This window comes from Lygodium microphyllum, chromosome 1, assembly GCF_053477565.2.
Source record: "Lygodium microphyllum isolate KBCC chromosome 1, Lygodium_microphyllum_v1.1.10, whole genome shotgun sequence".
In the NCBI taxonomy this organism is placed as follows: Eukaryota; Viridiplantae; Streptophyta; class Polypodiopsida; order Schizaeales; family Lygodiaceae; genus Lygodium; species Lygodium microphyllum.
The window spans coordinates 74,547,274-74,570,451 of record NC_141135.1 but is presented as its reverse complement, the minus strand read 5'-3'; positions in this window follow the sequence as shown (position 1 = coordinate 74,570,451).

Below are 23,178 nucleotides of genomic sequence, written 5' to 3'. Positions count from 1 at the left end.
GGATGTTTTGAGAGCACCTGGGAGTGAACCCACTTTGCGCAGGTCTACCAGAGTTAGGTATCCTGTGGATAGGCTGAAATATGATGGATTTACAGCCATTCACTATGCATATATGGTCAAGGTGATACAGGAACCAGAACCCACTTCTTTTGAGCAAGCCATGGGAAAAGAAAAATGGGAGAAAGCCATGGATGAAGAAATGGATGCCTTGGAAGCAAACACTACATGGGAATTGGTACCTTTGCCTAAAGGTAAGAATGCAATTGGCTGTAAGTGGGTTTATAAGGTGAAGCACAATGCTGATGGTTCTGTGAACAGATACAAGGCAAGATTAGTAGTCAAGGGGTATGCACAAACATATGGCATTGACTATGAAGAAACATTCAGTCCGGTTGCAAGGATGGCAACCGTAAGAGCAGTCATTGCTATGGCTGCATCAAAGGGATGGTCTTTACATCAGATGGATGTAAAGAATGCCTTCTTGCATGGTGATTTGCAAGAAGAGGTCTATATGGAGCAGCCACCAGGTTATGTGCATGCTGTTCATCCTGAGTTTGTTTGCAGGTTGAAGAAAGCTTTGTATGCCTTGAAGCAAGCACCTAGAGCATGGTCTGACAAGATAGGACAGTATCTTGTCACTATTGGCTTTCAGATTTCCAAGGCAGATTTCTCACTTTATGTGAGAAAAACAGAGAAAGGTATTATGCTACTTGTCATTTATGTTGATGATTTGATTATGACAGGTGACAGTGATGAAGATATCCTTCATGTGAAAATGCTATTGAAGCAGAAGTTTGAGATGAAGGATTTGGGAGAGCTGCGTTATTTCTTGGGCATTGAGGTGATTAGATCACCAAGTGGGATACAGCTCTTGCAGAGGCAGTATGGATTGGACATGCTATCCAAATATGGGATGACAGGCTGTAAGCCTATTTCAGTTCCTTTGGAGCAGAATGTGAAGCTGAGCGCAGATGCAGGTGAGCTTCTGGAAGACCCTACTATGTACAAACGCATAGTAGGAAGCTTGATTTATATGACTATTACCAGGCCAGATTTGAGCTATGTTGTTGGATTGGTAAGTCAGTTTATGCAGGCTCCAAGGAAACCACATTTGGATGCGGCTAGACGCATACTCAGGTATGTGAAGTCCACATTGCAGTATGGACTATTTTATGAGACTGGGGTTCAGATACAGTTGCATGGATACACTGATGCTGATTGGGCTGGTAGTATTTCTGATAGACGATCTACCAGTGGATATGTGTTCTCTTTTGGGAGTGCTACAGTCACTTGGAGCAGCAAGAAACAGCCTACAGTTGCCTTGTCGAGCACAGAGGCTGAGTACAGGGGTGCAGCAATGGCTGCATGTGAGGTAGCTTGGTTGCATAAGCTACTTTATGATATGCATCAGTCTACATGTGGTCCAGTTGTCATTTATTGTGACAACATGAGTAGTATACACTTGGCAAATAACCCAGTCTATCATGCTAGAACAAAGCACATTGAGGTGTATTATCACTATGTGCGAGAGAGGGTTTTACTAGGTCTTATTGATCTAGTTTATGTTAGCACAGAGGATCAGGAAGCTGACATATTTACGAAGGCATTGGGCGCAGAGAAGCTGCGCAAGTTCAGAGACCTGCTTGGTGTGCAGGAATTGGGATTGAGCTCGAGGGGGAGTGTTGAGATATCGAGCTCCACTCGTGATATGCCAGGGTGACCGTTGTGCATTTATGTCACCGACTTGTCAGTTGTAGATGCGGTTGGTACACCGCCCCTGAATAATAGCTACATGATAGCTATCCTTATCTACTCTAGTTCGTGGCTCAGTTAGTATGCCACCTTAGTTAGTTGAGTTTGGTTTGAGACCCATATCTAGGGTTCTTCTATTTCTTTGTACTAGAGTTCTGTTGGCTTACACAACTAAGAAGAGGAAAACTGTTTTCAGCCTCCACCCTTGTGTGTATTCCCCCATTGTGCAAGCAAGAAAGCTTCAAGTGAGACTCCTTCCTTCTCTCCCACAATCTTGACACTCATAGGTAGTAGATTCCTACCTTTTGAATTATTTGATTCTTTTCCCTGCTACGAGAAGTTTGATGGCTATCCCATCCAGCTCATTTAATGCATAAGTAGCATTATCAAACACCTGTCTTACCACATAGGGTCCAAACCATCTTTTGGAAACTTTACATATGGCACTATGCTGGTTATCTAAACTACTATCATAAACCAATACTCAATCCCCATCTTGTATGGTTCTTGGTCTCAGTCTATGTCTTTTGTCAAACCATTTTTTGTTCTGTATCTTTGCTACCCTTAACTTTGCAGTTGCTGCCTCTATGTCTTCTGACTTTCTTTCCAACTGTCTAATGCGTAAGGCCAAAAACTCCTCTCGATTCAACTCCTCCTCCCAAGGTAACACACTCCATGTGACTGTCATCTCTTCTAATGTGTTAGGCCAACAACTCCTATCGATTCAACTCCTCCTCCCAAGGTAACACACTCCACGTGACTGTCATCTCTTCTATCGGCATGATAGGTTTTTAACCATACATCAATTCTTAAGGCATGTATCTTGTAACAACACTATGAGTTGTTCTGTCAGCCCACAAAGCATAAGGGAGCAATCGTGGCCACTCTCTCCACATGCTTTTGCCAATGCCTTCACAATAGGTGGGTGACCTCTTTCACTTTTTCCATTTCCTTCAGGGTTATAGGCTGAAGTTAAAGCAAGCTTTATCCCCAACCATGCAAAGAAATCATGAGCTTCATCTGCATCCAACTCACCCCTAACTGCTGTAAATTTTCCCACACAGCCATACCGACAAAAGATCTCTTCTAAGAGAAAAGTACACACAGCATTTGTTGTCTTAGTACATAAAGCTTTCCCTTCCACTTGATTAGTCAAGTATTCACAAGCAAGCACAAGATACCTCATTTGCCAAAGACCTATAGGCATTGTGACCAAATCCACCACCCACTTAAAATGAAGAGACAATGGATATGTGGGTTGCAATCCATCCCGATGTCTCACAGTTGAATACATTTGACATGTCGTACATGTTTCCACAAAGTGAGAAACATCCTTATACATACCTTGCCACCAATATATTTCTTTGATCTTTGTAAAAGTACCCCAAACACCTCTATGACCAGCCCACAATCTTTCATAAAATTCTTGCATTACTTTTACTTGTGAAGCTCTGTCACCCAAAACTCACAATGGCATACCCTGTTTCTTTTTAGCATGTTTCCATAAGTATCCATCTTTTTAAAAAAACCCATACCCTTTCCTCTTGATTTTCTTAAACTTCTCATTTGACTATTCATCTCTCTTTGTTAATGTACTGAGGTATTGACCAATTCTCAGCCACTCTCCTGCATATTTGTCTTCTAGAAACACTTCTACACAAGATATAAAACATCTAAAGTGTCTTCTCTTTGTTGTCCAAGCTTCTGTTAATGCTGTAGCAACACCTTGCATTGCTAAATTCACTCTTGCAACATCATTTTCAGTCATAAGAAATTCATGTTCTTCCTCCTCATCCATCATCCCATCTTTATTCTCACAACGTGCTTGAGATAACATGGCTGCCACACTGGGTTATCTCTTCCTGCAATATGCTGAAATTCAGGGTTCAAAGATTTGATGTATGCAATCCATTGAAGCATAGCAATGTTCGGAGTAGCACAACTAGTAATCATACCCAATACCGGAAAACAATCAGTCTCAATGACTACATGAGCACCCATAAAATACTCCTTGTCACATTTAAGGGCTGTCACAATTCCCTATAATTCTCTTTTAACCTATGGATATCTTCTCTGTCATTTAGTCAATACTTTAGCACCAAAGCGAATTGCATATCTTTGCCCTTCCTCATCATCTTGCCCAATTGCCCATCCAATCTTGATTGGGCTTATATCAATAGTAATGATGATAGGCTTTTCATGTGAATAGTCAGCCTTTCTCAATGTAGGAGTAGATTTTAAGAGTTGCTTCAATTTCTTCATTGCTTTCTGATGTTTCCTTTCCCAATGAAATTTTTTACCTTTCCTTAGAAGCTGATAAAGAGCATCGGCTACATGTGCAAAGTGAGGAATCCGTATCAAAGAGAACACACATGCACCCAAGAATCTACGCACCTCTGATACATTCATGCATACATCTTGCATTCTATCATTCCCAACAATCAAAACCTCTACAACTCCAAAGACATACTTTTTTCTAGAAAGAGTTAAATGCACCTCTTCTAGACGTGCCAAAATCCTCTCACAATCCACAATATGGTCTGCAACAAACTATCTGCATCCATGAGCATCCATCTCTTCATTCTTTTCATCTACTGCACACCCTTTGATTGGAACATCATCCAAGAAGGGCATAGTCAATTGTGGTATAAAATCCCTGAGTACCCTATTCATAGCATTTGTCATGTGTGTCACTGAGTTTGTTGCACCCTGTGGGAGAGTACACATCTGTACTAACCCCGAAGAAGTCTTCATGGTTGTGATATCCCTGCTTTCAATTGCAAGCTGAAACTGATCATAACCCAAGTAAAGATCACCCAAAGAATAGATCGCTCTGCCTGCAAAAGCCTCTACAAATTCATCAACCACATGACCTGCACCCACATTTCTTATGGTCACTTTATTGACCAGTTGCATGTCTTGAATAAATCTCAAAGCCCCATTCTTTTTGTGCATACTAAACCAACAATTTGAGTACGGGGTGGAAGAAGCCTCCAAGATCAAGTAGAGCATCTACATACAAAGAAAATTGGGGTTGGTTTTTGAGTTGGACGCATACCATAGGAATGGGGCTGCCTGTGTCCAATGCATTGACTTTGAAAGTCTGCGATGAACTGGATAGCCTGATCTGGTTGATAGGAGCTATTGGTAGGGAAGTAACTTGATCTTGAGAGGTGGATGGTATATCTTGAAGATCTCTAAGTATGGATGTTGTACCTCTAGCTAATTCTTTCTTACTAGAAAGAATTCTTCTATACACTTTGCATAGTGAATGAATTTCTTGCTGCACTTGAATGAAAGCATTGATCATTTCTTCACCTGTTTGTTGAGTAGCACTTGTCTTGGATCACAAGGATTGAAGCAGTTGTAATGCTTTCTTGGGTTGTTGAATGTTCTCCAATTTATGTGGCACGAACATGTTGGCTTGACTTTTAGTCTCTAGTCCTAGAGTTCCTAGTTTGGGTAAATCATGTGGATTAGTAAAGAACTCCTACCTGATTTTATTCTTCTGCTTCTTGTGCTTGGATGAAGAGGCATTTGACGTGTTAGATTCGCTTGATGACTAATTGGAAGCAACTTTGACTTGTTTAACTTTTGACTTTTTGGAAAAATCATTCCTGGGATAAGAAGTAAATTCTGAAGACATAAATTTACCTTTATGTTCACCTGGGAAGTATGTTTTGTGAACATTAACAGGGTGAAAGTTTGCTGGGTTGATTGTGCCTTCATCTGTATTTTTAGTAACATCTGAAACTATGTCTTCTTGTGAAGTATCTCTTTGCGAAGATTCTTGTGATGTATGCCAAGACTGTTGTGGTTCTGATTCTGTGTTTGAATCAGTGAATGATTCACTTGATTTTGAAACTCTTGAATCTTCTTTACTACAAGTAGCGTGATCATAGGAATAAACACTTTCAGTGTCTGTGGAGTATTCTGTAGAGTAGTCTGATGAGTCAAACTCAAAGTGATGCATATTGATCTTAGCTGAATTGTTCTTCTCTTTTCCTTTCTTAGGACATTTGTTTGCCAAATGAGTAGAACTTCCACATATGAAATGCTTGAGATCCTTTTTCTTTGACTCTTTTTGGTTCTCTTTGTACTTGTCATACTCGTGCTAAAACTTGCATTTTCTATGTCTATAGGATTCTCTTGAATCCCAAGAAGACTTATGACCATTGTCATAATCCTTGTTGTAAGATTTAGAGTGGAAGTAGTTTCTGTGATGCCTGGAAGAATGCCAATGGCAATGCCGATGGCTGTACTTGTAGTTGTTGCCACAGTTACATTTATCACATCCAAAATCTATATCAAATCTATGAGCTTGCTTGGAGAAAGATTGTGGAAACTTTTGGTTTGGTTGGGTCATCTTCTCAAGATGACAGAATTCTTTAATTGTCCGCTCAATGGTCTGAATTATCTGACCAACGGTATCATTAAAATCCATGTTTTCATTTTTCATTTCCTGTTTACAATAAAAGGGGATAGGTTCTGGGAAAGAACAAAATAGATGTTCTTTCATTGTGATATCATGGGCACCTAGACCTTCGTACAAAACATCTCTCATATAAATGAGGTATTCTTTATACATTCGTGGATCACATAATTTGGATTTAAAAAATGCTTCTCTGGCCTCTAATACATCATCTAATTTTTTTTCTACTAATTTTCCTAGTAGCAATTCAAAAAGGATTTGGACAGGATCTGGGTTTTGTAAAATAGCTAATTTTACCTTTGGATGCATTGATGTCCACCAATTTTTGAGGCCTCCCACAAAACCATGAGTGAGTGCATTAAGAATGTCGATTTTGCTTATTTGTGATTTTTCAACTATTCTTTGGTCAACATAGGCATGCATCATGTAAATCAGCAATTTGATTTCTTTTGATGTTTTCCCATTAATTGACCAAATAGGAAATGATCCGACCTTTTCATGTGCTCCGATCTTCTTATAGAAATCATTATAAGAAGTCTTTGAGGTAGAAGTTGTGCTTGTGGCATTTACTGGTAGATTTGCAGTAGCCAAAGTAGATTGTTGATGATGAGTTTGGGCTCTAAGGATAGATGTAGGGGATTTGGACCTATGAGGGTTGATTGGTGTGAATTCTTCTTCTATCACACTTTCACCGTCTTCATCTGAAGATGTGATAGCATACGCCATATGTTTTTGAAAGTAAGCTTGATCTCTATAATACCATGCAGGTATTTCCAATGAACGAAGATGTGGTAGATTTTACTTTATATTCTCACCTAGGATTCTTAAATTTAGTCTGTTGTGAACTTGGCGAGTAAAATCCTCATTGTCCTGCTCTTCTAGATCAATGCATAGGGGCATTTGATCCAAAATCTTGTTTTATTCTCTTTTCTTTTTGAGTTTTTCTAGATCCAGATCTACTTCATCAAAGGCTATTTTGTAGTTAGTGTCTGACCAATCTCGAAACATAAACTCTAGATATTCAGATAATTCCATTGATGTAGAGCTTGGTTCAATAGCCATTTGAAACAATGTTGGAGCTTGTGGTTGGTGTGACCATGAACCAATGGGTTGACAATAGATATAATGTATTTGTTGTAGGATGTCTTCTGGATAGTCTGTATCCCGTAAGTTATAACAAAACAAATCCTGTTCAGGAAGTATTGGTGTGGTAGGGTCATCTGTAGATTTGGAGGTACCTTCTCTAGTAGGTGTAATCTCCTTTTCTTTTCCTTTGACAAAAGTGTGCATATTCAATGTTCTAGTGGAGGGAGATGAAAATTGTGATGTCCATCCTTTGTGCAATCTTTTGTTAGAGAAGTTTAATCAATCTGTTACATTACCTGATGTGATTGCTGAGGGGATATGAGATGATGCTGATGTAGCTAGCTTTGTAATTGTATTTTTCTATATTTACTGGGTTAATGTGAGTAGCTAATTTGCTATCTCTTCTAATGGTTCCATTTTTTCAATTAGCCCTGTAAGTGCAAGGTGAACACAAAGGTTAATTTATGTCTTCAGCTTTTACTTCTTATCCTAGGAATGATTTTTCCAAAAAGTGATGCGCAGATCGGACACAGTATGCTCACGTAGTGAATCTCGGAAGGTCCCCAAGAACAATGAACTCTACCTTTTTGCACAAAAAACAATGTAAAAGCATGAACGACAAGAAGCAAGAGACCAATTGGGTTCAATCTCCCCCCATGCCTTGTGTGAGCGCTTCACAAAGCATGTATTTTATGTATATTTCCATCTTCATGCTCAATAATAGCCCAATTTACAAAAATATGACAAGCTTTTAGCTTTTGAGTTTGCTTTCTACAAAAATAGGAAATAAAGCTAATGGACGGTGCCCATAGAGTCTGGCACGCCCAACACAATGTCCAAATAGAAATAACATATCTGTGCGCAAAGGCGCATACAAAATAATAATCAATAATCAATGTCTCAATAGACATAACAAAATATAGGCGTGGCGCCTATCAAAATATAATCCAAAGGTCGAATACTTGCTAGACTCCAATGCTTTCCTCCGCCACCTGCTGCTATCTCTACACATCAACTGAAGCATTCACAATCGTTAGTAAAATAATACAATTAAACCGACAAAAGTGAATACCTAGCAGTCTTCAGCTACATAAATAAATCAACTGGTTAGAAATAAATCCTAACCTTAATTTATTACGAGTGCGCACTCTAAACTCATAAACGTTTATTAATTTAATATGCATTTTGCAGAATCACCCGCTATGGAATCACCCATGTACACACTAAATTAATGAAACGCCTGAAAAGGACAGTCATCCCTATCAACTTCTCGCACAAAGAATCCTCTTTGTGTATGAGCCCCGGTCATCTAAGTTTACGGAATCCACCGTAAAACCTCACGGAATCCACCGTGGAATATGCCTCCTGGCATCAAGGGGGACAATGTATTTCATTCAAAACAAAAGATCGGAATGGAATAGTAACACACAATCTCTTTTCAAAAAACATAAATCCATCATTATATGAGAATGAATCAACAGGAATAAAATTATTTTGAACTAATTTTTGCCAATCAGAATGAAAGGTAATATCCTGGTGATATGTATCTTTCATAGCAATCAAAGAATCAAAAGATATGACAGAAATATTATGAATGGCAGGTCTTCTACTCAATGCATCAGCAACTACATTTTCTTTTCCAGGTTGGTATTGAATGATAGGATGAAAACTTTGAATGAAGAAAGCCCATTTGATATGATGGTCAGAAATTTGGGGTTGGCTAAGTAAATGTCTAATGCTTTGATGGTCGGTCTTTATCATGAATTCTGAACCCATTAAGTAGTGTTTCCACTGTCTTAATGCTTGTACAACTGCTAATAGTTCTTTGTCATAAGTGGAATATTTCAGCTCAGAGGGTTTCAGCTTAGAACTAGAATATGCTATTGGATGATTGTCTTGCATTAGTACGGCTCCTATTCCTGATCCGCTAGCATCGGTCACAACTAGAAAGAATGGTCTATTAAAGTCAGGCAATTGTAGAACAGGGGCATTGGTTAATGCACGTTTCAGTAAGTCAAAGGATTTCTGCTGAGTTTCAGTCCATTGATAAACAATTCCTTTCTTAAGAAGTTTTGTTAATGGTAAAGCAAGTAATGAAAAATTACGTACAAACTTCCTATAGAAACTAGCAAGACCAAGGAATGAGCGTAATTCATGCACATTTTTAGGAACAGGCCAATGCAATATTGCATCAATTTTGTTAGGATCAACTTTAATTCCTTCTTTTGATACAATATGACCTAAATACTCAATTTCTGTCTTAAAGAATTCACTCTTTTCAGGATTTGCAAACAATTGATTTTCTTTCAGTAATTGAAAAACTAATGATAAATGCTCATAATGCTCTTTCTCACTTTGACTAAACACTAAAATATCATCAAAGAAAACAATCACACAATATTGATATTTCAGAAAGATACGGTTCATCATTCTACTGAAGGTGGCAGGTGCATTAGTCAATCCGAATGGCATGACTAAGAATTCGTAATGGCCAAACTGTGTTCTGAATGTAGTCTTAAATATGTCAGATTTATCTAGCCTCACCTGATGATATCCAGACTTAAGGTCAATTTTACTAAATATAGAAGATCCTTGCAGTTTGTCCATAAGGTCATCAACTCTAGGTATAGGATACCTATTCTTTACAGTGATCTTGTTTAAAGCTCGGTAGTCAATACACATACGATAGGTATTATTCTTTTTCTTGACTAAGAGTACAGGTGCACCGAATGGAGAACTGCTAGGTCGATTTAAACCTCTATTTAGTAATTCTTCAACTTGACTCTGGATTTCTTTTTGCTCTATTTGATTGTGCCTATATGGTGCTTTGCAAGGTGGTTGTGTGCCAGGGATTAAATCAATCTTATGGTCTTCTGGTCGTGAAGGTGGTAAACCTGGTGGTAGGTCTTCTGCAAAACAGTCCTTAAAATATGCAAGAAATTCCTTATGCCTAGTGTGCATATGATTTTCCTTTGCTTGCAATTCATTCACCCAAATGAGATATGATTTAGTACTCTTGCGTAATGCATGTTTTGCTTGAGTATGCGAAAGCAGTGGAAAAATATTAGATGCATGCATACCATATAATGTAATAGATTTTCCTTGAAAATTAATATTCATTGTGTGTGTGGAATAATCTATATTTGGATTATGCTGGTGTCTCCAAGGCATTCCTAAAATAATGTCGCTTGACTGTAATGGGACAACTAAGAAATTTCTTCTTTCAATATATGAACCAATTTGAATCTCTAAATCTTGTACTTCTTGTGTGCCATTGTACCTAGTGCCTAAAAATGCAGCTTTTATGCGATAATGCGTAGGTACAGTCTGTAATTTCAATTCCTTTACCAATTTTGCTGAAATAAAGTCATGAGTACTACCGTCATCATGCAAGATAGTCCTTTCCTTTCCATGCACCAAACATTTCATAGTCAATAATGAATGTGGAGTAGGCATACCTGGTAAAGTGTCGGAAGTAGTAGTAGGATCATCCTCATCTTCAGTGAAATCAGGCATATCCTCATGCTCGTCTTCGTCCATGGCTCTAAGTTAGTTGATATGTGCTGGTGGCTTCTTTGAATGACAATTTGCTGCGAGATGCCCAGGCTGGTGACACTTATAGCATACTATTGGTTTGGCTTTGGTTACATTATTTGCAATGGCTGGAAGTCTGGGTACATTTGGATTTGCTTGTGGAATAGGCTTAGGATTTGGATTGACATTGGATGGTAATGCAGGTGGTTTAGCCCAATTCTTGCAGAAAGATGGTGATGAGAAACGACCTGGATTAAACCTTCTAAAATTGGAATTGAATTGTTTAGATCCGTAATTACCATTGGCTTGGAATTGCTGTGGTCGTCTGTCTCTTCCCCGTAACTTATCTTCAGTGTCGTGAGCTAGTGAGATGGCGTCTTCAAGGGTAGCAGGCTTGAACATGTTCACTTCAGCGTAGTAATGTCCAAGAAGTCCAGACATATACTTCCGCTTATGTGTCATCTCTGGTACGTCTTCAAGCATGCGTAGCTGTAGGAGTGCATTCCAAAAACGCTCTATATACTGTGGAATAGGCTCACGATCCCGTTGTTGAAGTAAATCCCATTGCTTGATAGCCTTCTCATGAAATTGCGGTGGAAGGAAATTCTGCATGAACTTCTTCTTGAAATCTTCCCAAGTAACAGGACATTCTATGCTCTTGCGTACTACAGTCCACCAAAGTGATGCTCTGTCTACCAAATGATTAGTAACACACTTGATTTTATCTTTTTCTGGATAAGTTTCCTCATGGAAATAGTCATCAAACTGGCTAATGAATGATAAAACAGTCTTTCCTTCTCATATGCCATTGAAAGTGCAAAATTTGAAACTTCGTTTACTTATCTTTGATTCCTTGCGAATGGTTTGTGCTTCAAGAGTGGCGTCGATGGTACGTCGAATCAAATCTTCAGCTTGAGGTTCTTCTTTGTCGGTGGACGCTCTTTGTAATTTTGTCAATTGCGCTTGCAATGCTTGCCTAGCCCTTCGTTCTTCTTCCAATTGCAGCATGATTAGATCCAGCTTTTGTTCCATGGTAGGCTCAGGTAGGTCGTCTTCAGCCATAGGGTCATCCATATGTGGGGTCGTCATCCTGTAAAACTCAATAAACCTTTCTCACTCAAAATCAAGTTAGCGGGATGAGCGTAGCTCAAATTCAGGGTTACAAGGCTATGTATTTTTGGGTATTTCTTTCTCAATTTTCAGAAAATCTGCAATATTTCCTTCTTCGTTTGCTGAAAATACTTCAGCGGACCTGTAGATAGGTAGAATACTTTGCCACGAACAACTTTCCAATTCAGAGTTTTTGCGTAGGAACAGCCCTTCTAGGAGTTTTGAGCACTAGTCAGTTCTGACTCCAGTTGACTAGTCTGACTTGCAGAGTTGCAGACTTAGCCGACTTGCAGAGTTGCGGACTTGCAGAACTTAGGCCGACTTGATGAACTTGCAAGACTTGATTCCAGTTGACTTGCAGAACTTGACTTTTGATGCGCAGGACCCGGAGTTTATGAACTTGCTTGCCTTGTATGACTGGAGTGATTTAGCTTGGACTTAAGAGATTAAGCTTGAAAAGCTTAATGAAGGCGTCGACTGATTTCGTGGGGGGGGGCCGTTTTGTGGACGTCGCGAAAAACGCGGAAGGCTCCTGAGATACCACGACTAAAAATTTTGAAGCTTGAAGCTTTTTTTTAAAGCTTCTAAGCTTAAGCTTAAGCCTTGTTGAAGCAATTAACTTGGATATGAAGAAAGCTTATCTCTGGTTTTTCCACGACTTGATGAAGGAGATGGATGCGTGGTCCTCCGCCTGCACAGCCTGGTCCTTCGCGATCTGAGAGTAGAAACAGGGGTTCTTGATCGCTAGAAGTCTGCCTGTATCGACGGTTCGCGACGAGATTGACTGTAGAGCCCGATCGTTCCTGGAGCTCCGCCTTCGCTCGAGATGGGTAGCGATTGGAAGCTCTTGATCTCAGCTCCGCTCTGATACCACTGATGCGCAGATCGGACGCAGTATGCTCACGTAGTGAATCCCGGAAGGTCCCCAAGAACAATGAACTCTACCTTTTTGCACAAAAAACAATGTAAAAGCATGAACGACAAGAAGCAAGAGACCAATTGGGTTCAATCTCCCCCCATGCCTTGTGTGAGCGCTTCACAAAGCATGTATTTTATGTATATTTCCATCTTCATGCTCAATAATAGCCCAATTTACAAAAATATGACAAGCTTTTAGCTTTTGAGTTTGCTTTCTACAAAAATAGGAAATAAAGCTAATGGACGGTGCCCATAGAGTCTGGCACGCCCAACACAATGTCCAAATAGAAATAACATATGATCCGTGCGCATAGGCGCATACAAAATAATAATCAATAATCAGTCTCAATAGACATAACAAAATATAGGCGTGGCGCCTATCAAAATATAATCCAAAGGTCGAATACTCGCTAGACTCCAATGCTTTCCTCCGCCACTGCTGCTATCTCTACACATCAACTGAAGCATTCACAATCGTTAGTAAAATAATACAATTAAACCGACAAAAGTGAATACCTAGCAGTCTTCAGCTACATAAATAAATCAACTGGTTAGAAATAAATCCTAACCTTAATTTATTACGAGTGCGCACTCTAAACTCATAAACGTTTATTAATTTAATATGCATTTTGCAGAATCACCCGCTATGGAATCACCCATGTACACACTAAATTAATGAAACGCCCGAAAAGGACAGGCGTCCCCATCAACTTCTCGCACAAAGAATCCTCTTTGTGTATGAGCCCCGGTCATCTAAGTTTACGGAATCCACCGTAAAACCTCACGGAATCCACCGTGGAATATGCTTCCTGGCATCAAAAAGTCAAAAGGAAAACAAGTCAAAGTTGCCTCCACTGAGTCATCAAGTGAATCTAACACGTCAGATACCTCTTCATCCAAGCATAAGAAGCAGAAGAACAAAATCAGGTAGGAGATCTTTACTAATCCACATGATTTACCCAAACCACAAACTCTAGGACCAGAGACTAAAAGCCAAGTCAACATGTTCTTGCCACATAAATTGGAGAACATTCACCAACCCAAGACGGCATCACAACTACTCTAATCCTTGTCATCCACGACAAGTGCTACTCAACAAACATGTGACGAAATGATCAATGCTTTCACTCAAATGCAGCAAGAAGTTCATTCACTATGCAAAGTGTACAGAAGAATTCTTTCTAGTCAAAAAGAATTAGCCAAAGGTACAACATCCATAATTAGAGATCTTCAAGATATACCATCCACCTCTCAAGCTCAAGCTACTTCACCACAAGAGCTCCTATCAGCCAGATCACTCATCGCAGACTTTGAAAGTCAATGCATTGGACACAGGCAGCCCCATTCCTATGGTATGTGTCCAACTCAAAAACATGCCCCAATTTTCTTTATATGTAGATGCTCTAGTTGACACAAGATCAAGTCTCACTATAGCTCCATTTGAGCTATTCCCAAAGAAGTGCATCAAGGCAACCACTCCAATCATTGTTGTATTATCAAACAACAAGAAGATCACGCTCATCCATGTGACTCAAGCCTATCTACATTTTGGCAAGGTTAAAGTGCCTATTGAAATCCAATTAATTAGAAAAATGCGGTACGATCTCTTGATCGGTACTGATATACTTCAGCATCTTGTCCCATATACTTTTTGCTCCAATCGTTTTGGCATTTCTTACAAAGGTAAGAAGGTAGAATTGCCTTTACTCCCCAAAGTTGGTAGAACATTTTATTCCATAATTGAAGCTACTGGCCTTGCCAAAACTAGTACCCGTGAACATTGGATAAACCAAGAAATGAAGAAATATGATGAACAGAGGAAAAACATGAAGGAACATCTTCAATAGTTCATGCATGAATACCCTTTGATGTACAAAGAGAAGAGAAGTAAGTTTTCTATTTCCCTACCTATGCAGCTAAATTTCCTACCAAGGTAGTACACCTCAATATGAAAGAAGAAGATTTAGTACTCTACAAAGAGGAAATAGAAACTCTTTTTGTGAAACGTTTGATTGAGCCAACCAATTCCCCTTGGGCTTGTCAGGAGTTCTACATCAACAAGCACTCCGAGCAAAAAAGAGGAAGGAAAAGAATGATAATCAATTATAAACACATCAACAAGTACTTAATTGGACATGGACATCGAATTGCACTGAAGGATTTGTTGCTAAAGAAGATTTAAAAAAGCAAATGTGTTTAGCAAGTTTGATCTTAAATTTGGTTTTTGGCAATTGCCCTGTAAAAGAAGAAGACAGGTGCAAAACTGCTTTCTTTGTCCCACATGGACAGTACCAATGGACAGTTCTTTCTTTCAGAATAAAGGTAGCCCCAAACAAGTTCCAAGAATGGATGGATTCTGTATTTGGCCATTTCTCTTTTTGCTTAACCTATATAGATAACATTTTAGTCTTTTGAGATATTGTGCAATATCATCTTGATCATCTTTCAGAATTTGCTAAACTGGTGGAAAATGCAGGCATGGTGTTGTCACCCACCAAGTCCATTATGTTCCAAACCTCAATTGACTTTTTGAGAATTAAAATAAATTGTTGAGAGTGGAAAAAGAGTGAATTTTTGATTGATTTTTGTTGTTTTTGAGGTCTTAATGGTTGATTTTTTATGGATTTAGAGTGATGTTTGGTTGTTTTTGGAAGTGTTTGGGAGTGTTTTGGATGATATTTATTTTTTTTGGAATCTCATGATGATTCTTAGTCGAAATATGAGGCTCTGTGATGTTTTGATAGGTTCTATTGAGGTTCTGATTGGTTCTGATACCTTTTGTTTAGCTTCTATTTTGTTCTAATTTTCTTTTGTATGAAGCATGGATTGATGATTGGTGAAGGTTGAAATATTTTGAAAGTTTACTTAATAGTTTTTTATAGTTTGGAATGATTTTGGTATGAGTTATGAGGATCTGTTGTTCTTTGATGACCTTCTGTAGCCCTTTGTAGACCTTCTGTAGAGCCTCTGTCTCTCTTCTGTCTTTGCTCTGTTTCTGTTCTATAGATATTCTATAAGTGTTTTATAGAATGTATGCATGACTTTGGAAAAGTTTTCTAACTTTTGGAAAGGATGAATCTAAGTTCAAAAGAGCTAAAACAAATGGAAGAAGCAGTTGCTGAAAACTGAAGAGAAGACTGAAGTGACAGTGATAGTAGTGAGCTATGAAGAGACATTGTAGTGGCTCTGGTGCCCTTTCATACCTCCCATACCTCTTGGGAGGTGCATCCATGACCTAAGAGGGATTATTAAGTGCCATTCTTGAGTATTTTAGGGAGGATATGATGTATTATTGAGAATGTATGAGTGTGTGAGAGATCATATGTCAGAGATAGCCAATTCTATCAAAACAACGTATCTTTCTATGAGAGATTGAGAGAGAAAAATATGAAGACATTGAAGATGAATACTATGTGATTGATTTTCATTAAAAAATGGTGTATTATTTTATGTTCCTTGTTTTATTGATGGATTTTGTGAAGGTGTTGAAGATTATGGTTGATTCTATCAAATCCGTGGGAGATATCTACTATGATGCTACATGAAGATTTTATGTTTTCCTTGTTTTGGTCATCAAAAGAATGAAATAAAAGCTTGTTGATGTTACAAGATATATTTTCTTGTAGTAGAAACCCCTTTTCCTTGGTGTCTCTCTTGGGGCTCCATGTTTTTGGTGTGCAGCCGGGGAAACTTGCCATTAACAAGCATTAGAAGAGGCTGAAAATGAAGAAAATGGCATTGCCAAGAATAGAAGATCTAAATGGATGCTTGCAAAGTTCCTTCTTCTTTTGAAGAGGTGGATATTCTTATTGCCAAAGTCACTTTCCACAAGAAGTTCATCCCACAATGGCGGAAACACATTACCATCATGATGCATGCTCTATGTGGTGGACTATTTCCACTTCCTGTTGAAGTAGCAGAAACTTGCACCTGAGTTTACTCTAGTCTCTTAGAAGAGATAAATATTGGCTACCTTAAGGGCTTCCATCCACCTTAGCCTCTTTAAATTATTCTGGAGGTAAGCAAGATGATTTATGTCAATGTAACAACACCCTCTACTTAACATCCACCATCTTTCGTAATACAAGTGAAGAATTTATATTTGACCTAATGTTCGCATCATCTGGTTTCTAGAGGAGTGCATTGTTGACATAAACATAACTTGGAAAATCAAAAATCTTTCCCAAGGTTTGTCTTTCTGCCAATAATCAAGAACATATATTAACAAGAGAAGATTTTCACTATTTAAGGAAAACATATTTTATGTTGTAAGTATAACTAGTTTTATTTACTTGTATCATGTCCTATATCAATGTGCACTTTGATACCAACTATAACGTTCCTCTCGAGTTTTCCTTGGCAGTACGTTCTTAGTAGCCCATCAAGAAATGTCCTAGAAAGTGTCATCCATGATTTTGATAAAAACCCTTGGAGTTTGCTAAACTAGTCTTGCTTGAGTCTACCCCACAGTGGAAGTTCCGGACATTCCCACGAGGATCAACTTGAGTCTTTTTAGTCAAATCAACTACTAACGATTGACTTGTATCGACGGTTTGAGATTCCATTCCTTATAGAAATTGCTGACTAAAACGGGCTTATGTTATGCTGGGTTCAAAGAGAATAGAAAACAAAGGGAAGTATAACACTTTAGTCCTTTCTGCCTATGGTTCTAAAGTGATGCAAGTTAGGCTTTCTAATCTCTAATGGTCCATCAAAGATGTGATTTTATTCCTTCTTAGGAAATCTCTCGGTGGCTTACCCAGACCACCCAACCATAGGTCTAGATCCATCGGGGGTCCATCCTCCTGCTTCCCTTGAGAGGGTATTTTTAATTACCTCATTACCTATCACCTTGGGTTCAACATATAAAAATAGCTTTGAATTATCTCCTAGTACAAATTCGTTACACACCTTTAATTCATGACACAAAAACATAGTAAAGCAATTCTTTCTTAGTAGTTCCTTTCAGAAAAATGACTTTTTACAATGTTTTCTTTTCGAATATATTATTCTCTCCAAGTACCATTCCTCAACTGGTATTGGAACTTCTAGGACACTTTCTAGAAATCGAAGGATAGTTGGTAGTTTGTAACAGCCTAAGGAGTTTATGACTAGAGCCCCCTGGTATCCTCACCTCCTCCTCCCGACTAGAGTGTAACATGCCTGGGTCACGACACGTTTTAGTAGTCCACCAGGAGTCTGATCTAAAAGATGTTGCATGGCACTCCCATGGAATGTCACATGGTTTGTTGATTTAGAAACTCCCGAGTCTACTCCGCAATGAAACGTATCAACCAACCTTGTTAGGATCGACCTGAATCTTTCTGGTTTTCTAATGGTCAAGTCATTCTACCACCTTCTAGCATCAATCTTCAAACGACCTACTTTGCACAAAGCATCTGAACCGAAGCGGACTCATATCACACTCTTGGTTCAAAGAGAATGGAAAAAAAGAGGGATGCATCGCTCAACCTCTCTACCCGTAGCATAAAGTCCCATTCTGGTCCCCTAAAACGATATGAGCCAGTGTTCTACCTTAAATTATCTAAGGTCAATACATCATCCTGATTTGAATGTTGAGAAGCCTCCCAGTCCCCTAGGACCACCCTGCTGTAGGATAGACCCGTTGAGGGTTCTGCCCACCCACTTTCCTTGATAGCTTTAGTTTTCTACTTACCTAAGGGCACATTAGTGGCAACACATACAAGCAGCTTCCTTAATTAACCCGTTAGTCACATGTTCGTTTATGTAATTTTATGTACCGATAAGAAAACACTTCAGATAAAGTCCTTTACAAAATAAAATTTATATTAAAATTTCAACTGAGATAGAAATCCCATCCATAGGATGATTCCCACAATCCTTAAGGATATGTTTTATTTTCCTCCAAGTCTCCGCCACTAGTAATAGGGCCTCGAGATTTCTTCCCGAGTCACATAGACCATGTGAGTAGGATCCGGGGTAGGGGATTTATAGCCATAGCCCCCTTGGCACTCGAGCATCCTCCTACAAACAGACTTTTCTATGGAGAGACCTCTCACGATGGGTTCGGTTCACATTCCTGACGTGGCTATCAAAACCCCCCTTGGATAGGGTTGATGGCCAACTGGGGGTGGTCAACACACCTTTCCTAGGTGTTGCAACCTGAATCCAATTTGAAATATTTTTTTAAATCAATTCCTTTGTTAGATGAATCCTTTTTCAAACAGGTGTTCCTAAGTACAAACACAAGTAGAAGTGCACAATGTGTACTAGACAATTCTTTGTTCTCTCTACCAAAGGAAATTTCGATTTGATGCAATAGCATCTAGTCTGGGCTTTATCCCCATTATCGTTCGAGATTTCTAGACATAACATAATTTAATTTCCTCATTCTTTTGAATGAAGGAGTATCCTTGCAATGTTGATTGCAATTTGGGACATTGGCTTCCCTACAACAAAACCCTATGTATTCATTTGAACTAGGGTTTATCAGTAATTCATAAAGTTACTTAAGAACTTTGAATTCCTTTTAGCTTCAAGCAAGATAGGCCTTGAGAAGAATCCTTTCAACTTCTAATACTTTAGAGTTTGAAATTCTTTCAACTTCCTAGGAATCCTATGTTAGGGTTTTTCCATACCAAATACCTTCCTAATTTCATAGTAGAAGTCATAGCAATCCTAGCATCAAGGAAGTAAATAAAGAGGAAGAACCAACTATGGAAGCAGAGATTGAAAAGGCGATGGTCCATGCCGCTCCCCATAAAATGGGGCCGAATCGCCAATTCTCAGTGATCCAGACCCCTTCGCACTACCAAGGTAAGAATTTCAAAACCTTAATTGATTGTGGAAGTGCATATTCTTTTATTTCTCCTACTTGTGAAAGAAAGCTAGGAATAACCACAATAGTTGCACTTACTTTACTTGTGGAATTGGAAATGGGCGTGAAATCACTTGTACTAGACAAACTGCCAGAGTGAGATTCCTACTCTGTCTAAAGTAGATCATTCGAAGACCGACGCTAGAAGGTGGTAGAATGACTTGACCATTAGAAACCCAAAAAGATTCAGGTGGATCCTAACAAGGTTGGCCGATACGTTTCGTTGCGGAGTAGACTTGGGATTCACTAACCGAAAAACCTTGTGACATTCTATGGGAGTGCTAGGCAACGCCTTTTAGATCAGACTCTCGATCGACTACTAAAATGTGTCATGACCTAGGCACGTTACATAGAGTTCCCTTATGACAAGACCTTTTTCGTCATGATTGGTCTATACTCACTAACATGAAACAAAAAGAGAAAACCCCTTGGAGTAGGTTTTATTCACGCTCGCCTCGGGGAGGTCTAGTGCAATCAAGAACTTTGCCCCAGTCTTGGCATTCTGTGCTCACCGGAATACTGTCTCAGTCGGAGATTTGTACTCACTCATCCATCTTTTAGCCTGATGATTTTAGGAAATATTAGTATCTAACTTATAATCGCAAACATATTATTTCGAATGTATTATATATAAACTTTTAAGAAATTTATTGCCAATACAAATATTTTCTTTTCAAAAATAATAACATCAAGGCAAAACTTAGCGTAAGTGGCAATACCTTCCAATAGTCTTCTCGGATTTCCCCCTAGTTTGACTAAACAACAATTCTATTCTTGCGAATAACTCCCTTGGAGTTTTGTGGGTCCTTGCCTGTGATAAAAGAAAATCTTGGTTAGTTTAATTATGAATAGTATTCTTTGACAATTTAATCTCAAGGTCTTTTATATACGGAGAATTAGTGTCTGTGATTATCCATCGGAGGTTTCATTAGATCAATAAAAATAAAAAATATTAAGTCTCTTAGGGACACAATACCTTCCTTGTACTCGCTTAGGTTCATCTTGTACAAACCCATGTTATCCCTTTGGATTTGCGGTTAAGAATTCTTTTAAAAGATGAAAAAATCCTATTTTACGAATGCAGCTTTTGTTGCCAATTCATGGGATGATGGCTTGCCACTACAACAAAAAGGCTCCATAGATGCACTTATAGATGCAATATTTGAATTGTGTTTAAAAATGTCGGGCGCATTTATTACCGCGTCTACTAGCACATCTAAAATTTCGCATTTACAAGCGTGGTTATAGTGAAAACTACACGCGCATATGGACGCGAAAACAGACATAAATATAGCCGCGCCTATTGACACGCTCCATAAATATATAATCATATTTATAAAAAAGTAGATATGTTCAAATTTTGCATCTATAGAGGCATGTAACTACGCATCTAAAAATATGTGTACTCTACAATTTTTTGATGATTTTCTTGCAATTTAGACGCACGGATAGACGCGCAAAACAGAGTATGAATTTGCAAGCCACATGCTCTCTGGTTTTTTCCCCCCCCCATAAAATTGTATGCTTAGGGAAAACAGAGAAAGATTATTATACCGAAAGTAAAAGAATGTGGAGAGCCAAAGTCCATATATTGATAATAACACATGATGAGCGTACTATGCTGAAACATTTGTACATATTTCAAAGATTTTTGTACTGAAAACAAAACAATGTGGAACACGAAATTTCATACAAAGATGAAACGTTTTTACATGACGAGTTCTAGTGCTTGTGACCTCAAGCCTAGTCATGATCGCAAGCACTAGCTGAAAGTAATACATATCAAAAATGAAAACTACAAGGCCAAGGGGAGTCATGCATGCACGGGACTCCTCTACATCTCCTCAGAAGAGGTATCATTGTCGCTACCACCATCGTTGCCAGTGCCGGTGCCGCTGCCACCACCGTTACTGCTAGTCTCTCCTTCGCTATCCTCGATTGCATCAGGGTTTGCCTACACAAAGGATTATGATATATAAATACTATTACAAACAATAAATTAGAGTTACCTATACTTTTCGTGTAAAAAATAAAACATACCTCTTCTGGCTATGGAATCCTCATGGCACGATTGTATTGCTCCTCCGTGATCAGTCCCTCCTCGTAGAAATGCTGCCCAAGTGGACGCCCGGTTATGACCTCGATGGTAGCCTACCTCTCTAGGAGTAGGCATTCTACCAACGAGATGATAGTACAAAACAATTTTAACATATAACGTATTAGAACACACTACATAATGAATTGAAACAAATTACAAATTTTAATTTTTAAAAAATCAAATAATACTTACAAACTCAGCCTCCCATGACTCCCTGCCACCCGATCCATAATGTGACGAACGATCCCATGATTGCCATCTGGATATGTCGCGCTATCGGAGGGGTTTTTGTCGAAAGGTCGAATCCACTGGGGATTAGAAGTAGAAGGAAGTAGAGATAGGAGATAAAAGAGAAGAGAGAGAATACCCAAGTGGTAAACAAGACAAAAAAAATCACAATGAATTGAATCAATATGTATTGAAAGAACCTGGAATCTTTGCACTACTTAGAAGCAATCTCCAAGCATTAGTTCTCATGGAGCTCCTTCGTAGACGAAAAATGTGGATCAAAAAAATCAACTCTTTCTCTGCTGCCCAGAACCCAAATTTGATGGCCCAAAACCCAAATCTGATGTGTAGGTTCAGAGGCTCCGAAAGATGACACTTGGTCATGGATCTCCCAGATCACTCCTTCTTCCTAGAGAGTGATAGGTCAAATTAAATCGGTACATCTATGAGGAGGTTACAAGGGTTATATCGGCTGATCGAGTTATGGTTGTAGGACACTCCAGTTGCCGCAACTACAAGAAAGATGGATTACATGATCTTCCCTTGAAATATAGATTTCTAGATATCTATTCCTAGAATCCTAATTACTATGCAATGGATATATCGCAATACCATGCCTAGATTGTGGTAGAAAAACATTTTTCAAGAATAATATGAGCTCCCGAACTACTCAAATAATGTATTCCCTTCATATTGACATAAAGAATTATTTTTGTCCATCCATTTGTCTCCTTGATAATCAGAAATAGTTGAAAGATATTATCCATTTGATGATATTCTTTTCTTAATTAAAATTAAAACTTTCTTTTGAAGTGTAAACCCCGATCATTATCAAAAGGACAAGTAGTACATAATTCCCTTCCTAAATTAATGAGGTAGATTAAGCAAGTACACATCTTTTCTGAATATGGTTGGAGAGAAAATTGTTCATAAAATTGTATAATTTCCCAGAATATCACCCCGAATCTCAATATTACAGAAGCTCAAGAGAAGAAATTTCTTCTCAAGCAAGCAGGACAAGCCATCGGAGTTTGATGGTAAAAGGAGGGACATTCCAATTGAAGTAGAAACATGGATCGAATCTATGGAAAACTATTTCATTGTTGCAGGGACTGCACCGTCAAATCAAGCCATGATCACTAAACTAAAACTCATAGGAGA